This window comes from Chenopodium album, chromosome 11, assembly GCF_948465745.1.
Source record: "Chenopodium album chromosome 11, dcCheAlbu1.1, whole genome shotgun sequence".
Classification (NCBI taxonomy): Eukaryota; Viridiplantae; Streptophyta; class Magnoliopsida; order Caryophyllales; family Amaranthaceae; genus Chenopodium; species Chenopodium album.
The window spans coordinates 15,993,579-16,009,348 of NC_137844.1; the positions used below are offsets into that span (position 1 = coordinate 15,993,579).

Sequence of the window (15,770 nt, forward strand, 5' to 3'; positions counted from 1 at the left end):
TTCATTTTAGCGAGGGGACTATTTAATCAAAAGTAAGGAACCATGTAATCAACACACTCCATGCAAATGTCAAGAGCATGGTCCTCCAATTAGAGAGTGTAAAGGATTCTAATAAACCACTTTTAAATTCAAGGGTACCACTAAGTAGTTATGTGGTACCATTAAAAAGTATAAAGGTGCCGCTAAAAAGACTGATAGATATAGTTACACTAAAGAAGTAAAGGGTACCCTTGATAACTTAAAGGGAACAGCTAATAGCATGAAGGGTACTGCTCACAAGCCTTAGACCAACCACGTAGGGTACCACTGGAACTAAGTAAGGTACCACTAGAATAATGTAGGGTACCATCAGTACCATGTATATCTTATCTTAGGATACATATGAAACCCTAAGATTCACATTAACAACTATTTACAAATTTAAAGTTAGCAAAGGAAGGAAACCACCATTTAATCAAATTAAGGAACCATTTCATCACTCCAAGTAAACGTGAATAGAGTGGTCCTCCAATTAGAGAGTGTAAAGGGTTCTAATAAATCAAACTAAGGGAACCATTTAGTCGAATAAATCAGTTATATTATTGTAAAAAAAAAAAGTCTTCTTGTCTTAGGTTTTTATTTCTTCTTTTTAGGGCTTGCCCCTCGTGTGCACCCAAAAAAATAAAATATTATCTTTCATTAATATATAAGATATGAAGAGTTTAGTATATGAGCGATTTACCCCCTTTTTTTTTAATTTTCTTCTAAGCAAATTTTTATAAGTTAATGTTTTTTTTAGTATTCTTTAATCGAGCCTATTCAATCGGGATACTTATACATGTATATGACTATGAGAGCAACATTATTTTTCTCTTGAATACCCTAATTGGATTCTTGTAGATGATAAATTGTGAGAGGCCATTATTGTGCATGCATTAAGATTATAGTAATCGATTTATCGCATATACCGCAAAGCTATTATTCGATACAAGTGCGTTTGCTAGTGAAAGTAAAAGGAGGGGTAGCATGATTAAGCGTTGTTAAGCTAAATTAAAAATAGAGTTTTGGATTTATTTTATATTAAACCTTAAAAATGACCACACAAGAAAGACATTTGGAGGTTTAGCATGGATTGAACCACTGGAACAGTTAAATAAATTGATTGAAGAATGGTTTGGATGCTGTGATTAAATTTATAATCTATATCTCTGAATGCTAATTTTGGCATGGAAGACTCCTCAATAGCTGGATAGTATATGAGCACCTCCATTTTTTCTGTTCAATACGGAGTAATTTATTTTTATTGATTATTTTTAGTTATCTTGAGCATAGCTAGTGCTACATTATTAGATTTTTATCGTGATATCTTAGTTAAGGTAAAAATAATTAGTTTCAATACCTTTTTACATATATAGTATTATTTTTGAAATACTCTCCATTTAATCATCTCATCTTTACAAAGATGTTAGGTTACTAATTTTATTTTACAAAGTTGAATGGATTGAATTTCTTTATCTAAGCTCGTCATCATCAATTTAGGGGATTAAACCAAATACAAAACTACGACTTTTATTCATCTTGTTACTTGTAATTGACAAAAAATTCCTCAATTTTCGTGAGAATTGAATCAATCCTAATTACTTTTTTTTTATTGTGTCTACTTAGATTAAGAGAAAGATCATAACTTGATCAAATCTCTCACAAGTCAACTTAGTTTAACCCATCTTTACGACGCACAACCTTACCCTTGTGGATATACTTGTATGTGCACGTCAATTGATTAATTTAACAGGATCAAGCTAAGTGATTCTCTGTAAATAACTTTTGCAGCTTCTCTAACCAAAATCAGCATATATAATCAAAGTCAAAATTCATCAACCTTTACCAAAATTCATTAACTTGTTACCATGCTCTCCACTTTTTTCTTTTTTCTTTTTTTATTTTATTTAAAAAAAAAAAAAAAAAAAAAAAAAAAAAAAAAAAAAAAAAACAACAACATGCTCTCAACTTATTATAACTATTTTCAAATTGATCAGAAAAAGATTAATTCTTCTCCTTTTTGTAACAGTAATGATTATTTAGCATGACCAAAATTAAAGATTCCAAAGTACAAAATATGTGCTAATTCGGCTAATCTGTTTCTATTAAGTAATAGAAAATAACATTAACATTTTTTTGAAACCTATCCTAGTTAGATATTTTATAATGTAATAATAGAAAATAACATTAACATTTCAAAATAAGACATATTTTCATTATTTAGATAATTACACTCTACTTATTATATTTACAAAAGATTCATAGTTAGGTTTTTTTTTTTTTTTTTTTTTTTACTTAAGCTACTATTCTAAAGCACCTGTAACAGATTTTTCTTTAATATTCTCCCTTTTTCCTCTTAGCTCATCTTTTTCCTCTTAGCTCATCTTTTTCCTTTACACCATTTTCATGATCCTCATTTTCTTGTTTAATATCCTCCCTTTTCTTTTCTGCTTTACTTCCTTCGTTGGGTTTGCTTTGAACTTCATCACTGTCAGATTCAACAATAATAATTGACCATTCACCACAGCCATCCCTCACAACCTGTCATTTATTTTTCTTGGTAAATTCTCCTTTTTCTTTTTTATTTTTTTTCACCCTTGAAATTCCTTGTTGCAAAAATTCTAAGTGATTGTTCATCTTTTTTGTCATAGCGGTGGCATACACTCGGAAACTTGCAGCATTCTGTTCTTGTGATTTCAACTCATCAAATCTCCAAATCGGTGGTGCAAATACGCTTTTAGAAGTGGCGGTGCTATCAGTGCTACCCATTATTATACAGAAATGAAATTTTTTGATTAAAAAAAATAAAAATAAAAATAAAAATAAAAACCAAAGAAGAAAAAGAAGATGAAAGACAGAGTAGAAGATGAGGGTACAATTTATAAGAGATGTACCACAATTAACCAATTAAGAAGCAAATTGAGCAATAATGACGAAATGTTGAATGATTATAGACTTTATGACTTCCAAAGTACAACTTTTTATTTTTTCTAAACAAATATATATATATATACATACATACATATATATATATATATATATATATATATATATATATATATATATATATATATATATATATATATATATATATATATATATATATATATATATATATATATATATATCTTATATTTTATAAATGTATGTACATTCAAAAAAAATTAAAACTAGAAATTAACTTTTCGTAATTTGGTTTCAATCATTATCGTTTCAGGTTATATACGGGTTGTATAAAAATAAAGGTTTCTAATTTTTAATTTAGTATTGTATTTAGTATTGTGTAATAATTATTTCTCTAAAATCGCTCAAAAAATCGAAAAATTAATCAGTTTATCCACTTAGTTTTAGGTACACTTGTTCGTTATCGATATTAAAATTATACGAAGTTATACGATAAGTTGTTATTCTATATTATCAAATATCAATAGAGTTGATAAAAGACTTTAATTAAGCATGTGTAGAATTTATTTTACTTTCTTTTGGAATCAAGCCTTTTTCTTGAAAAAATATTTATAATTAACTTAACCTTGGGAATATGTGTAATTAAAACACCTTGGAATTGTGGACATCTGTATTGTGAAGGTTACTTATAGAAGTGATACTTTGTACATTCTGATATTTGAAGGTGATTATTGTTTGCAAAGAGATCTTTACATACAAATTATTCCTAAGCATTTTTATTTTATTTTTTTGTCCAAAAATTCGTATAAGGATACGAGAGTCAAAGGATCTTGATGCTGCTATTGCTAAGTATGAGGATTTCTGCGTTGTGCATAGCCGTATCATGGAGGTCATTCAAGCCGGAGCGCAGTCACTAAAGATGGAGGTTGACGAAAATACGGCTGAAGTTTATGCAATTCTGAGAAATGCGTCTGAAGGTGTGGAAGAAGTTGTTGCTCAAGAACCTTATGTGGTTCCTGAATTTGTGAGGTTTTTAGATCAAGTAGAGAAAACGGCTGCTAAAGGTGCTATTCAGCTTGAACAACTGAAAGAGGATAAAGAAAAGAAAAGAATGAAAAGAAGCATAAGAAAAGGGCTAGGGAATAGGAAAGGGCTAGATGAAATAAGTTGTAAATCTCAGTTGGTTTGTCAACCAAATCAAATTGTTGAATATAAATATTAAAATTATTATTAGCCAATTATGATTAACTATTGTGATGGTGCCATGCATTTTGATGTGGCCATAATACGTTTTAAAGTGGTGATTTAAGATTTCCCTTTCTTATTTTGAAGTCCAATTATTTCAAACTCAATTATTAGAATGAGAATAACAATTATTTCAAACTCAATTATTAGAATGAGAATAACAATTACCATCTAACCTAGCACACTTCTTGCTTGGGAAAACTGATTCAGAAACATGAACACAGCATACCAAACTAAATCTGAACATCAGAAATAGGTCCATGTCCAATATGCTCAAGCTGATTCAAAGACTACCCACAATGTATGTAAACTCACTGTATGTGATCAAGCATATATACATACACCTAAAAATGCTAGCTTAAATGTACACAAACTCATTAAACAAACAATTAGACAACAAATAAATAAATGAACTCACAATTATAACCAACAAACTTATATTCATTGCAAAATCAATATCCAAAGATAATACTTATGTTCTACCACGATCATATCATCCAACCTAATTAAAAGTTCCACACTTCAATCACAAAATATTACATCAAAGTAGATAAAGCCAATCTTTAAACAACAAATTGACCCCTACATTTATATCTACTTTAAAACAAAACCCTTCTTTATTTAATCAGTCAGAATCAAACCCATAAGCTCCATCATCACTATGAGACACTTCAGGAGAATGATAATGGTATGGATAACCATGATCCTCCTCTGACTTGTCGTACCATGAATTGTCCTACTCCTGAGCTTCCCCTTCCTCATCTTCTTGTTCCTCCTCTGACTCACTTTCTTGATTCACTTGCGGCTGTTGCTACTCCTGCTGCGCTGCACCAGGATCCTCAACCCCAACAACAGGTTGCTCTTGTGCTGCTTCAGCCTGGAAAGCCAACGTTGAATCAATTACATGCTTCACTATGCCCTCATCATCACTGATATCCATGTCAGCCTCCCCTCCTTCAACACCAAAAACCAACTTCGCATCACTACATTCTCCCTTGCTTTTCGATGACTCACCTTGAAAACCTACAAATCTTCTCATTCTCACTGGCTCTTCATCAGTGTCACTATCAACTTCAATTGGAGTATGAAAGTTGCTTTCGGGTTCAGGTTCCTTACCCTTGCTCTTCCTCTTCGCAACCTCAGCGCACTTTGCTAATTGTGCATCAACATCTTTCACTTGCTCTATCAGCCCCTCAAGCTTCTTCGTCGCCTGCGTTCTAACTTCATTGGCTACCGGATATTATCTTTGCGCTTTTCCAGGAATTTCCGATACCACTCTGTGAATATAGTATCGTCGTCATTTCCAGCCATGGTGAATTCGTGATACTAAGGTTTTTTTTTAAAAAAAAAAGTTTTTGAAAATACAGGATGAAAGTATCACATAAAAGTATCACAATGTAATTAAATAAATAGGTAGATTAATAGAATGAAAAAGAAACAGAAAACTCTTCAAGTTTCCAAAAAAAAATACAGAGAAGTTTTGGGAGATGTATAATGAAGATCAGTTTTTGCCTTTTATTGCAAATCAACCGCCATTTTTTTTCATGTCACTTCATATGTCTATCATAACATCCAGAGAAGAAGAAGAGTTGCACTATTTCCTACAATGCACGTGGTACGAGAAAACACTTCGGTTTTTAATTACACATAAGGCGTACATAAGAACAAACCCGAAATAGATTTCTTTTATTTTCACACATACAAAAAGCTACTTATGCTAAAATCATGTAATAATTTTCCCGAAGAATTATAAGTAGTCGATTTCATTTTAAGACTAAAAGCAAAATCATGTTAAATAACAAAACAAAGTGACTTTTATTTTCTCAATTTTATAAACTAACTTACCTTAAATAAAACCTTATTTTAAAAAATCGAACCATCATATTTGAATCAATTTATGAGTTTGAATTAAAATGCAAAATATATAAGTCATATATTGTAGATTAATAAAATTGGTATTACCTATAACTAAAAAAGCTTGCACCAAAACAATATCAAATATTACAAATAAAGCAAATGATATATTAAACTTGTTTCAATTGTTATTTTTCATAACACATTAGGCTAATAATAGCACTCTTATTCACAAAAACCATAACCAAGTAACACAATATCAAACTTATTCTCGCAAAGGTACAAACACATTAAAAATCAGCACTCAATTGTAATGTAACATTAAACACTATAGGATTTTATTTAATAATTAGACATACAATGGTCAATATACACTGATTTTATTTGATAATTAGATAATTAACACATACCACTATTCCATGTATACTAATCTAATCATATCTTATACGTAGTTGACGAAAAAGTTACTTTGTTATGTATACTAATCTAATCATATTTTATTTGTATGGTTGAACCAATTAAAGTACAGTGAATGACTTGGAAGATAAATCAGCCACGAAAATTACTATATCTCATAAACAATTCATTTCAGCCCACTTCAGTTCAGCTTCAATCAGCTCAGTCTAGTTTAGTTGTTTTCAGTAAATCAGAACAGACCCTTACAATATTTACTTAATTTCAAAATTATATTGTAGATGATTGTTTAACTAATAAGTTGTACAAAGTCTTGGCAATGATCATTAACCTTTGATATGTAATTTTTACTGTTCAATGCGACAATGCGTGCGTACGATATTTGGGACTTGTGTAGATGTTCAATATGTGTTGGCTCTTGGTTAGTCGTATGAAACTATGAGAGTAATGGAACACACACATCACTAAAATATGATTGTATATATTTGTATTAAGATGTTATAACTAGAATATAAAACGTGAGTTTTAAGGTGTCAATCATAACTATTTTATTAAAAAGATTAAACAAAATTTGAAAAAAATTTGAACAAAAATCACAACCTTATGCGGAATAGAATTTCTAAAGCACCTCAAACTTCATTAAACAAACGCGACTACTTAGTACTTACACTTTTACATGCAAAATAATAATAATAATAATAATAATAATAATAATAATAATAATAATAAAAACGCTTTTGAAGGTCAACCAAACACTTCTTTTTAAAAATAAATCAGCATGTGAAGAGTACTAATGAATATATTTCTACTGGGCTCCTGCATTTGGAAGCCTTTCCTCATTTCCCGCATTATAAATGCGAACATAAAATAACCCGCCCGCAGCATAGTAGACCTTCAAAATCTCACCCTCAGCAACGACGTTATCTGTAACAAATGTGTTCCATCCTTCTTGAAGAAACACTGGTCGAGCAGATGGAACATCAGTACCAATAATAGTGACATTCCATGAACGCCCCCATTGCCGCGCATAACTCGGACGGTATCGGAAGATCGATGAAGTAAAGGTCTCCACTCTGCAGGAAGTGCCTATACGACAATGACAATCGTAACATAATCACATGCAAATACTAATCAAAATGAACTCTTAAATGAACTCTTAAATGAACTCATAAACAACATGTAAGTATAGGAATGATTGGGAATGTTATAACTTACCAGTTTGGTGTTCATGTAGTCCTTGAAAGTAATGGTAGTGCATAGAAGACCTTCATACTCCATTTTTTTTTTAACACAAAATTTACACTCGTAAAAGAATATTGTGATGAAGTAAAGAAAAGAAAAAGAAAGTTGTGATGAATTAACAAACTGAAATGCGTGGGTATTTATAGCCATGAATTGTGAATGTAATTAGTAAACAAGTTGAACTATTTTTCATGGGATTCCAAAAATCATGGAAACGTTGAATTTAGTGTGTGAACGTTGAATTGAGTGTGTGAATGTTGAATTTAGTGTGTGAAGGGGTATGTATTTGTCAATTGAATTTAGTGTGTGAACGGTCATACCAAAAATTATGATATACGTTGACTATTGTATTTGATGCCTATCAGCTTAATAACGTACATACTTAATGGACTTCCACTGATGACCATTTTAGCTCCATTGGGTCTGTAAAAATATCTGATTCAATGGGCCAAGACCCAAACCGACCCATACAGCACTTTCATAGCTCCATTGGCTCCAAAAAATAGAACCTCCATTCGCTTTGAATGAATTCTAATGTATGTAACTAGGATTCCTCAACTTCTAGTCTAAAATGTAATGAATTGCGAATCCCATAAAATCTGGAAACCAGACTTCATACCACTGATTTATTTTTCTGATGGACTGCAGCAGTGAAGCCTACTACTGACACAAATGTTATAGATTAAACCTAGATAAAGACATCTTTTCCCCCTTGTATACAGTTGGAAGCATTTACTATTTAACTGGTGTTTCCAGTTTGATGAAAAGTCATCTGAACCAGAAAAAAGAAGCTCTTCATTTTTGGTGAATGAGTCATAAACCCAAGTTATACGAGTTAAGCTAATATAAAGGACCTAAACTTTTGCATTTTTCACCTTTAAGGACCTTATGTCTTTTTTTTTTCACCTTTAACTTTAAGGACCCGAGCAAATGTTTTTGGTCACTTAACTCACCTTTAACCATGGCTTGACTTTTCAAATGTTAATGTATAGTAATATTTTTTGTATTTTTTTTATTAAGAAAAGGAAAAAAACACCCTAAAATCAAAAGTAAATATTGCATCAAAGAATAATTTTAAGCTATTGAAATATTAATAATTTAGCTATTTTACGTAAAAGAAAAAAAATATAAATTACCTACAAATGTACTCTATCTCTTGCAATTTTTTTTTTTTTTTTTTTTTTTGTGTTTGACAAACTATTATGTTATTCTAATAAGGGGCCCTTCTTGATTTATCTGTAATTAAATATATTTCTAGTTAAATAATGTGACTTATTTATTGAATTATATATAATAAAATTTTAAAACTTCTTTAATTATATAATTACGTCGATTAATAATTAATTTAAACACACTATTTCAATAAACAAAGTTAGAGGAAGGGGGGCTTTTTGACATTGATGAAAATATTTTTTAGCATAGAATTTTAAAAACAACCTAACACTTGTATCAAATGTTAAAATGGAGTCTTATAAATTTAAAATCAACATTTGTACATATATTAAATACTAAACACTTAATAGCATTTTTAAATATTATACAAAGATAGGATTAAAATGGACTCTTATGCTCTGATGCAAAAAAAATCAATACATGTATCAATGTTAAAATAGAGTCTTATTCCAAAAAAAATCATTGTTAAATATTATACAAAGATAGGGTTAGGTAACACTACATTTATCACCATTATTGTCCCCATCCATCTATTATATATATATATACAGTGGTAGGATACAAAATTTTAGTGACATTACTTGAGTTATTAGCTGTGATAGAGAGCAAATGGGGAACAAAGGTATATTTTTTATCCCAAATAAATCTTTAATCTCATAAAGATTATACTAACGTATTTTTTATGCATGGGGTGCAGCTAACAGCCGTGCTGAGAAGAAGAGGAAGAGGCTTTTGCGAATGGTAGGGAAGTTGAGGAATGATCTCAACGGTCTTAATAATGTCATTCAGGACATCCACATGCCACTACATTTCAAACGATTGATGACCGACCACCAACTAGCAACTATTGCAAGAGGAGGAGTACTTGATCCTGTCAAAGGTATTGACTTTCACCTGGACTACCCTTTCTTCACAATATTTAGTATTGGCAAACCAAGACACTTTCGCAAAGAGGCTTATTGTTTTATGTGATTTTTGCTCCACGTAGCAAAAATTTGTTTAAGTTTTGACTTGAGACAATTAAAAAAAAGGCTGAACGAGTGTCACAACTTTCCCAATTATTGTGTGTATTTGAAACGCTTCTTTGAATTGTTTGACGGCCTTGACTGTTGGTATTCCTTGGTCGATCATGCCCAAAAATTTATCTGCACCGATGGAGAGAAATATGGACTTCTTCTGTTGGGAAGGAAGTGCATTTTTTCAGAAAAGAAAAAGTACGAGTTCACATTCGAGTGGATGGAGTTTACTCATGAAGACCCGATTGAGATAATAGCGAACGATCCAGATGAAAGAATGTACTTTAGAAGAAAGATGCTAGCTGAAAATGGGTGGGACGAGATGGCTCAGCCTGATCTAGTTACTGCTGCGCCATTCAACTACAGTGATTACCCAGTTGAGTATGTTCAGAAGTTAGAGTATGCGAAGCAGTTGTTCGAAATAAAAACGGGGGACGAGTCAGCAGATGGGTGGGACACTAACGATAGTGACTTTTGGTAGCTTTGCTATTGAGATAGTAGAAACCCTAATGGCTTCCCTCTGAAACACTACTTTTACCTAATTTAAGTATGGTTTGTATTGTTGAGAAACTATGTAGTATTTCCTTTGATATGCAAAGTTGTCAATAGCCCCTTTTGTCAATAGCCTACAAATTGGAAAGCAATTTGCTTCAATGTATGATGCATAGTAGTGTTTGTGGCTTTAACTACTTTGTGTCACAATTGTTTGACTTATAAACCCTAAACCCGGAACCTCAAACTAAACCCTAAACCCAAAAACCTAAACCCTAAACCCTCAAACCTCAAAGTAAACACTAAACCCAAACCTAAACTAAACCCTAAACCCTAAAACCTAAACCCTAAACCCTCAAACCTCAAAGTAAACACTAAACCCAAACCTAAACTAAACCCTCAAACTAAACCCTAAACCCTCAAACCTCAAACTAAACCCTAAACTCTAAACCCTCAAACCTCAAACTAAACAAAACCCTAAACCATCAAACCTAAAACCCTAAAAACTCAAAATAAACCCTAAATGCTAAACCCGAAACCTCAAACAAAACCCTAAACCCTCAAACCTCAAACTAAACCCTAAACCCTCAAACCCCAAACTAAACCCTAAACTCTAAACCCTCAAACCTCAAACCTCAAACTAAACCCTAAACCCTCAAACCTCAAACTAAACCCTAAATGATAAACCCGAACCCTCAAACTAAACCCTAAATGCTAAACCGAAACCTCAAACTAAACCCTAAACCCTCAAACCTCAAACTAAACCCTAAATGCTAAACCAAAACCTCAAACTAAACCCTAAACCCTAAACCCTCAAACTAAACCCTCAAACCTCTAACCTCAAACTAAACCCTAAATCCTCAAACCTCAAACTAAACCCTAAACCCTCTTACAACAAAGATGGTTATTTAATCGACACAAAGCATATGATCATGTACTTGAACATCGATTTCTTATTAAATCCATCAATTTAGTTTCAGTTTTTATCTTCTAATTCCTTTGAAATATCTATTTCACACAACAATATCATGTAAGGCACAATATGCTAGAGGTCTCATGTAAGGCACAATATGTGTAAAAGTCATGGTATACGTAAAGTTAAGAAATTACTAAAATTACGCATTTAGGGTACTACTATAGACTGATCATAGAGCAGTCATTAATATAACATAACTAACGCAACCATTAATTAGTTCTTACAACCATGATAATATAACATAACAGTCATAATAAAACATTAAGTTAATTATACTAATGGAAGCACAAATCAACTTTAAATCATAACATGCAAAGAAAACCCATAACATGAACTAATACTACGCCGAGAGAAAATCCCATTCCAAGAGCAGACACCAACTCGAATCCAGCATGCTCATATCCCCGCCGAACTGCCACTGCCATCGGAGTTGCCCTCTTTCCAAGAATAAATTAAGGGGTCTTCATCCAAACCCTTGTCGGAATACCATGTTGAAGCTGCAAACTGTGGAGGGGAATGGTATTTAGGAGCAGAAGCCTGATTAAACAAACAATTAATTACAAACTTGTATATAAATTTTATTATTTACATAATTGGGTTTATATGTAAAAATTCATTGCTAAAACATTATTGCTACTAAATTTAAGCATGTGATTTTAAAAAAAAAAAAAAAAAAAAAAAAACCTACATTGAAGCTAAAACATTTCTACTAAATTTAAGCATGTGACTTTTTTCAATTTAAAAAAAAAAAAAAAAAAAAATTGAAGCTAAAAGCTTGCTGCTACATTTAAGCTAAAACCTAACCTTGACAGAAAATTGGATCTTAAATATGTTTAAACTGAAAAAGAAAAAGGAATGCAAAAAAAAAAATTACTCAAACAATTCGTTTTAAAAAGAAAACATACATGATGACATTCAATCTATAGTGACATTCATTATTATTTAAAAATTCAAATAGTTTTTGAACAAGAGAATGGAGACTTACAAACAATATTAAACTCCAAGGAAAATTGAATTTAAAAATTAGATCAAACAATAAATAAACTCACCCATGGGAATACATCCTTCTTGTCCCAGATTAGCAAAACACCACTATACCCATTGTAGGTTCCAAAGGTGTCGACCTCGTACATACCTTGAAGTTGCGCCTTTATGTAATTGGTCATCGACGTATCAGCCCGAGCCTTCGTGACTACAACAACATCAGGGGTGTAAGCTTTGAAAAGCTTAGTAAAAGTCTCCCCAAAGGATGGTCGATGAACACAACGAGCATTCCACACAATAACAATGGAACCAAGGGGATAAGTAGTTGTTTTGGGCAGTTCATTGTCCTTGTCACCGTAGATGGACACCCGGTGGTACCTCACCTTCGACTTCTCAGTCTTACAAGAGAAGACATTCACATGGATCATCTTCATCTCATCATGTACCTCCATGACATGAATGTCTGCACTTTTGTGAGAAAAAAATAGATGTCTCTCTTGGAGGGGAAGGGTAAACAAGGGCAGCAATTCAGCTTTCACTCTAGGCTTCAAGTCAAACATTGGTACAAGTTCTGGAGGGATGAAGGTTTCATCCTCACCTCTTTCCTTTTCACATACCTACTTCACAAAGGCACCCACTCCTTTCTTGCAGTAGCCTTCCAAATCAGAGAGAATTGGGTAGTAAGCAGGGCGACCATCGTTGTCACCTACCTCCATCACACTTTTGCAGATGAAAGTAGTGGTGTTGTAGTCAAGGGACTGAATCAACTGGTCACAGAGTTGCTTCACGGGTAATGGGTCTGCCATATGGTAGTAGTCCATCTCCTTAGCATAGTAGGGAGTGTTGTTGAAACCAAGCTCTAGTTCAAAAGTAGCAATGAAGCGGGTAAAGTAGAAGACAGGTGAGGTTGGGTGTGGTTGCATTGGAATTCCCCTAACACTAGCAAGCTTCCTGGTTTTTGGTTGTGGAGAGGAAGGTTCGGTGTTGTTTGACATTTTGGAGAGAGCAAATTGATTTTGGTATAGCAAAGGACAAATGTGAAGATGGTTGTTGGAGGAGGTGAAACTATGAGTTTAAAGATAGGCCAAAAATCATAAATAAGGTCTGCCCTTCCTACTCCCTCTTACTCACACAATTTAAATTTACATTGGTAAGGAACAAAGGTCCCCTAAAATCTGAAAATATCTTTTGACGAAAACAGCTTAGTAGTGTTAAAGTTTTATCCAACCGGTGAAGTAAATCCTATAGCTGACATAACAATTATAGGATAGGAAAGACAAAAGTAAAACAAAGAAGAGAAGTGTACTTTTGCTAAAGCTAAAGGAAGTAAATTGTACATAAGCCACCCTTAACATCTTAGTAGTTGTGGTAGACCTGGTAGTTCGAATTACTGAAGCCATACCAACTCAGTTCATAACAAGACCAAATTTGTCTCCAGTTTTAGACCCTAGGAAAAATGTATATTTAACAAGCCTATTGCATTTAAGTATCACAATTGAATTGAGTAAGTGTATATTTGACCACAAAAAATCATGATTGGGATGTTTTACTTAGCCTAATATGGTATGCCCTTCCAGCTGCCTCTTACACACACAATTTAAATTTACATTGGTAAGGAAAAAAGTTTCCCCAAAATCTGTTAGTAGCTTTTGACAGAAAGAGCTTACTGTGACAGTTCTTTATCCAACTGAAGAAGTAAAGACTATAGCTGACAAAAGTATTGTAGGATGGGACAATACAAAAAGAAAAAACAAAGAGATCAAAGAAGTGTACTTGTACTAGGTTGTAAAGGGATAATCTTTTCCTAGGAAGTTCTTTGTACAAAATATAACCCAACCCTTAACATCTTAGTAGTTGCGGTAGACCTAGTGTGTAACAAGTTAGAACTCAATTTCATAACAATTTCCAAATTTGTAACAAGTTTAGACACTATTGCACGTCTTGAGAAAATGTACAATTGATTCAAAAATAATCAAGATTAGGATATTTGTATTAGTGTAAGTGTGCTATCGAAAAACCATCATCACCATCCCAACCAATTTACTCAGTTCATAACAAGTTCCAGATTTGTAACAAGTTTAGACTCTATTGCACGTAAATAAATAACAACTGAGTAAAGAAAATGTACAATTGAATAAAAAAAATCAAGATTGGGATATTTGTAGCCTAATGGGCCCTTTTTTCCATTTCGAAGATATCATTTTAGCGGGAATCTGAAATTTTCATTTTTAGCAAATTTCCGCCAAATTCATCTTTATAAATTAGTGTAAGTGTGCCATCCAAAAACCATCATCACCATCCCAACCAATTTACTCAGTTCATAACAAGTTCCAGATTTGTAACAAGTTTAGACTCTATTGCACGTAAATAAATAACAACTGAGTAAAGAAAATGTACAATTGAATAAAAAAAATCAAGATTGGGATATTTGTAGCCTAATGGGCCCTTTTTTCCATTTCGAAGATATCATTTTAGCGGGAATCTGAAATTTTCATTTTTAGAAAATTTCCGCCAAATTCATCTTTATAAATTAGTGTAAGTGTGCCATCCAAAAACCATCATCACCATCCCAACCAATTTACTCAATTCATAACAAGTTCAAGATTTGTAACAAGTTTAGACCCTATTGCACGTAAATAATCACAACTGAGTAAAGAAAATGTACAATTGAATAAAAAATAATCAAGATTGAGATATTTGTAGCCTAATGGGCCCTTTTTTCCATTTCTAAGATCTCATTTTAGCGGGAATCTGAAATTTTCATTTTTAGCAAATTTCCACCAAATTCATCTTTATAAATTATTGTAAGTGTGTCATCAAAAAAACATCCTCACCATCTCAACCAATTTTACTTACAAATGTCGATTAGTTCCTCTAATAGGGCGAGGGGAACCCAATTCAACAACTCGGACAATGATATTTCTTGGGTCGCTAGTAAGAGGTGCAACTGTGGCGGCAACACCATCGCCGAATTTCGAATTTCCCTATACGAAGCCAATCCTAGAAGGCCATACTACAAGTGCAGGGCATGTAATTTTTTGGCAGTGGGCAAGGGAGGAAGACCTGATCAAAACACCAACCGCTCAACACGCCTTCGAAATTATATGGGAAAGGCTTGATGTCATTGAAAAGACAATTAGAAAGTGCATCAAGATAGGTTTGACTGCTGCAATTATTCTGGTTTTCTACTACCTTAAGGGTTGAAATTTCTGAAGATGTTTATCGTGCTTTTATTAGTACCAAAATTCTGTTATTAGAACTAAATTAGAACAATCTTATATTATAAATAAATAATACTGGATTATGTTCTTTTAATATAAATAAAGTGTTTTGTTTCTTGGTTCAATTTGTTATCTATCATGTTTATATCAACTTTATGAAGCATGAAATTAAAATCGAAGATTTTCAATCAAGTTCACATATAATTCCCCTCCATTAAACAAAGAATATTA

The 15,770-nt window shown here is 32.4% G+C and overlaps 1 non-coding gene across 1 annotated transcript; it reads left to right on the forward strand.

Annotated features, from left to right (window-relative positions):
* The first annotated feature begins 1,153 nt into the window (after positions 1–1,153).
* On the forward strand, positions 1,154–1,244 carry LOC145569791 (small nucleolar RNA snoR8a). Its single transcript, XR_014096322.1, has one exon. It is a non-coding gene; the product is annotated as a small nucleolar RNA snoR8a (small nucleolar RNA).
* The last annotated feature ends 14,526 nt before the right edge of the window (positions 1,245–15,770 follow it).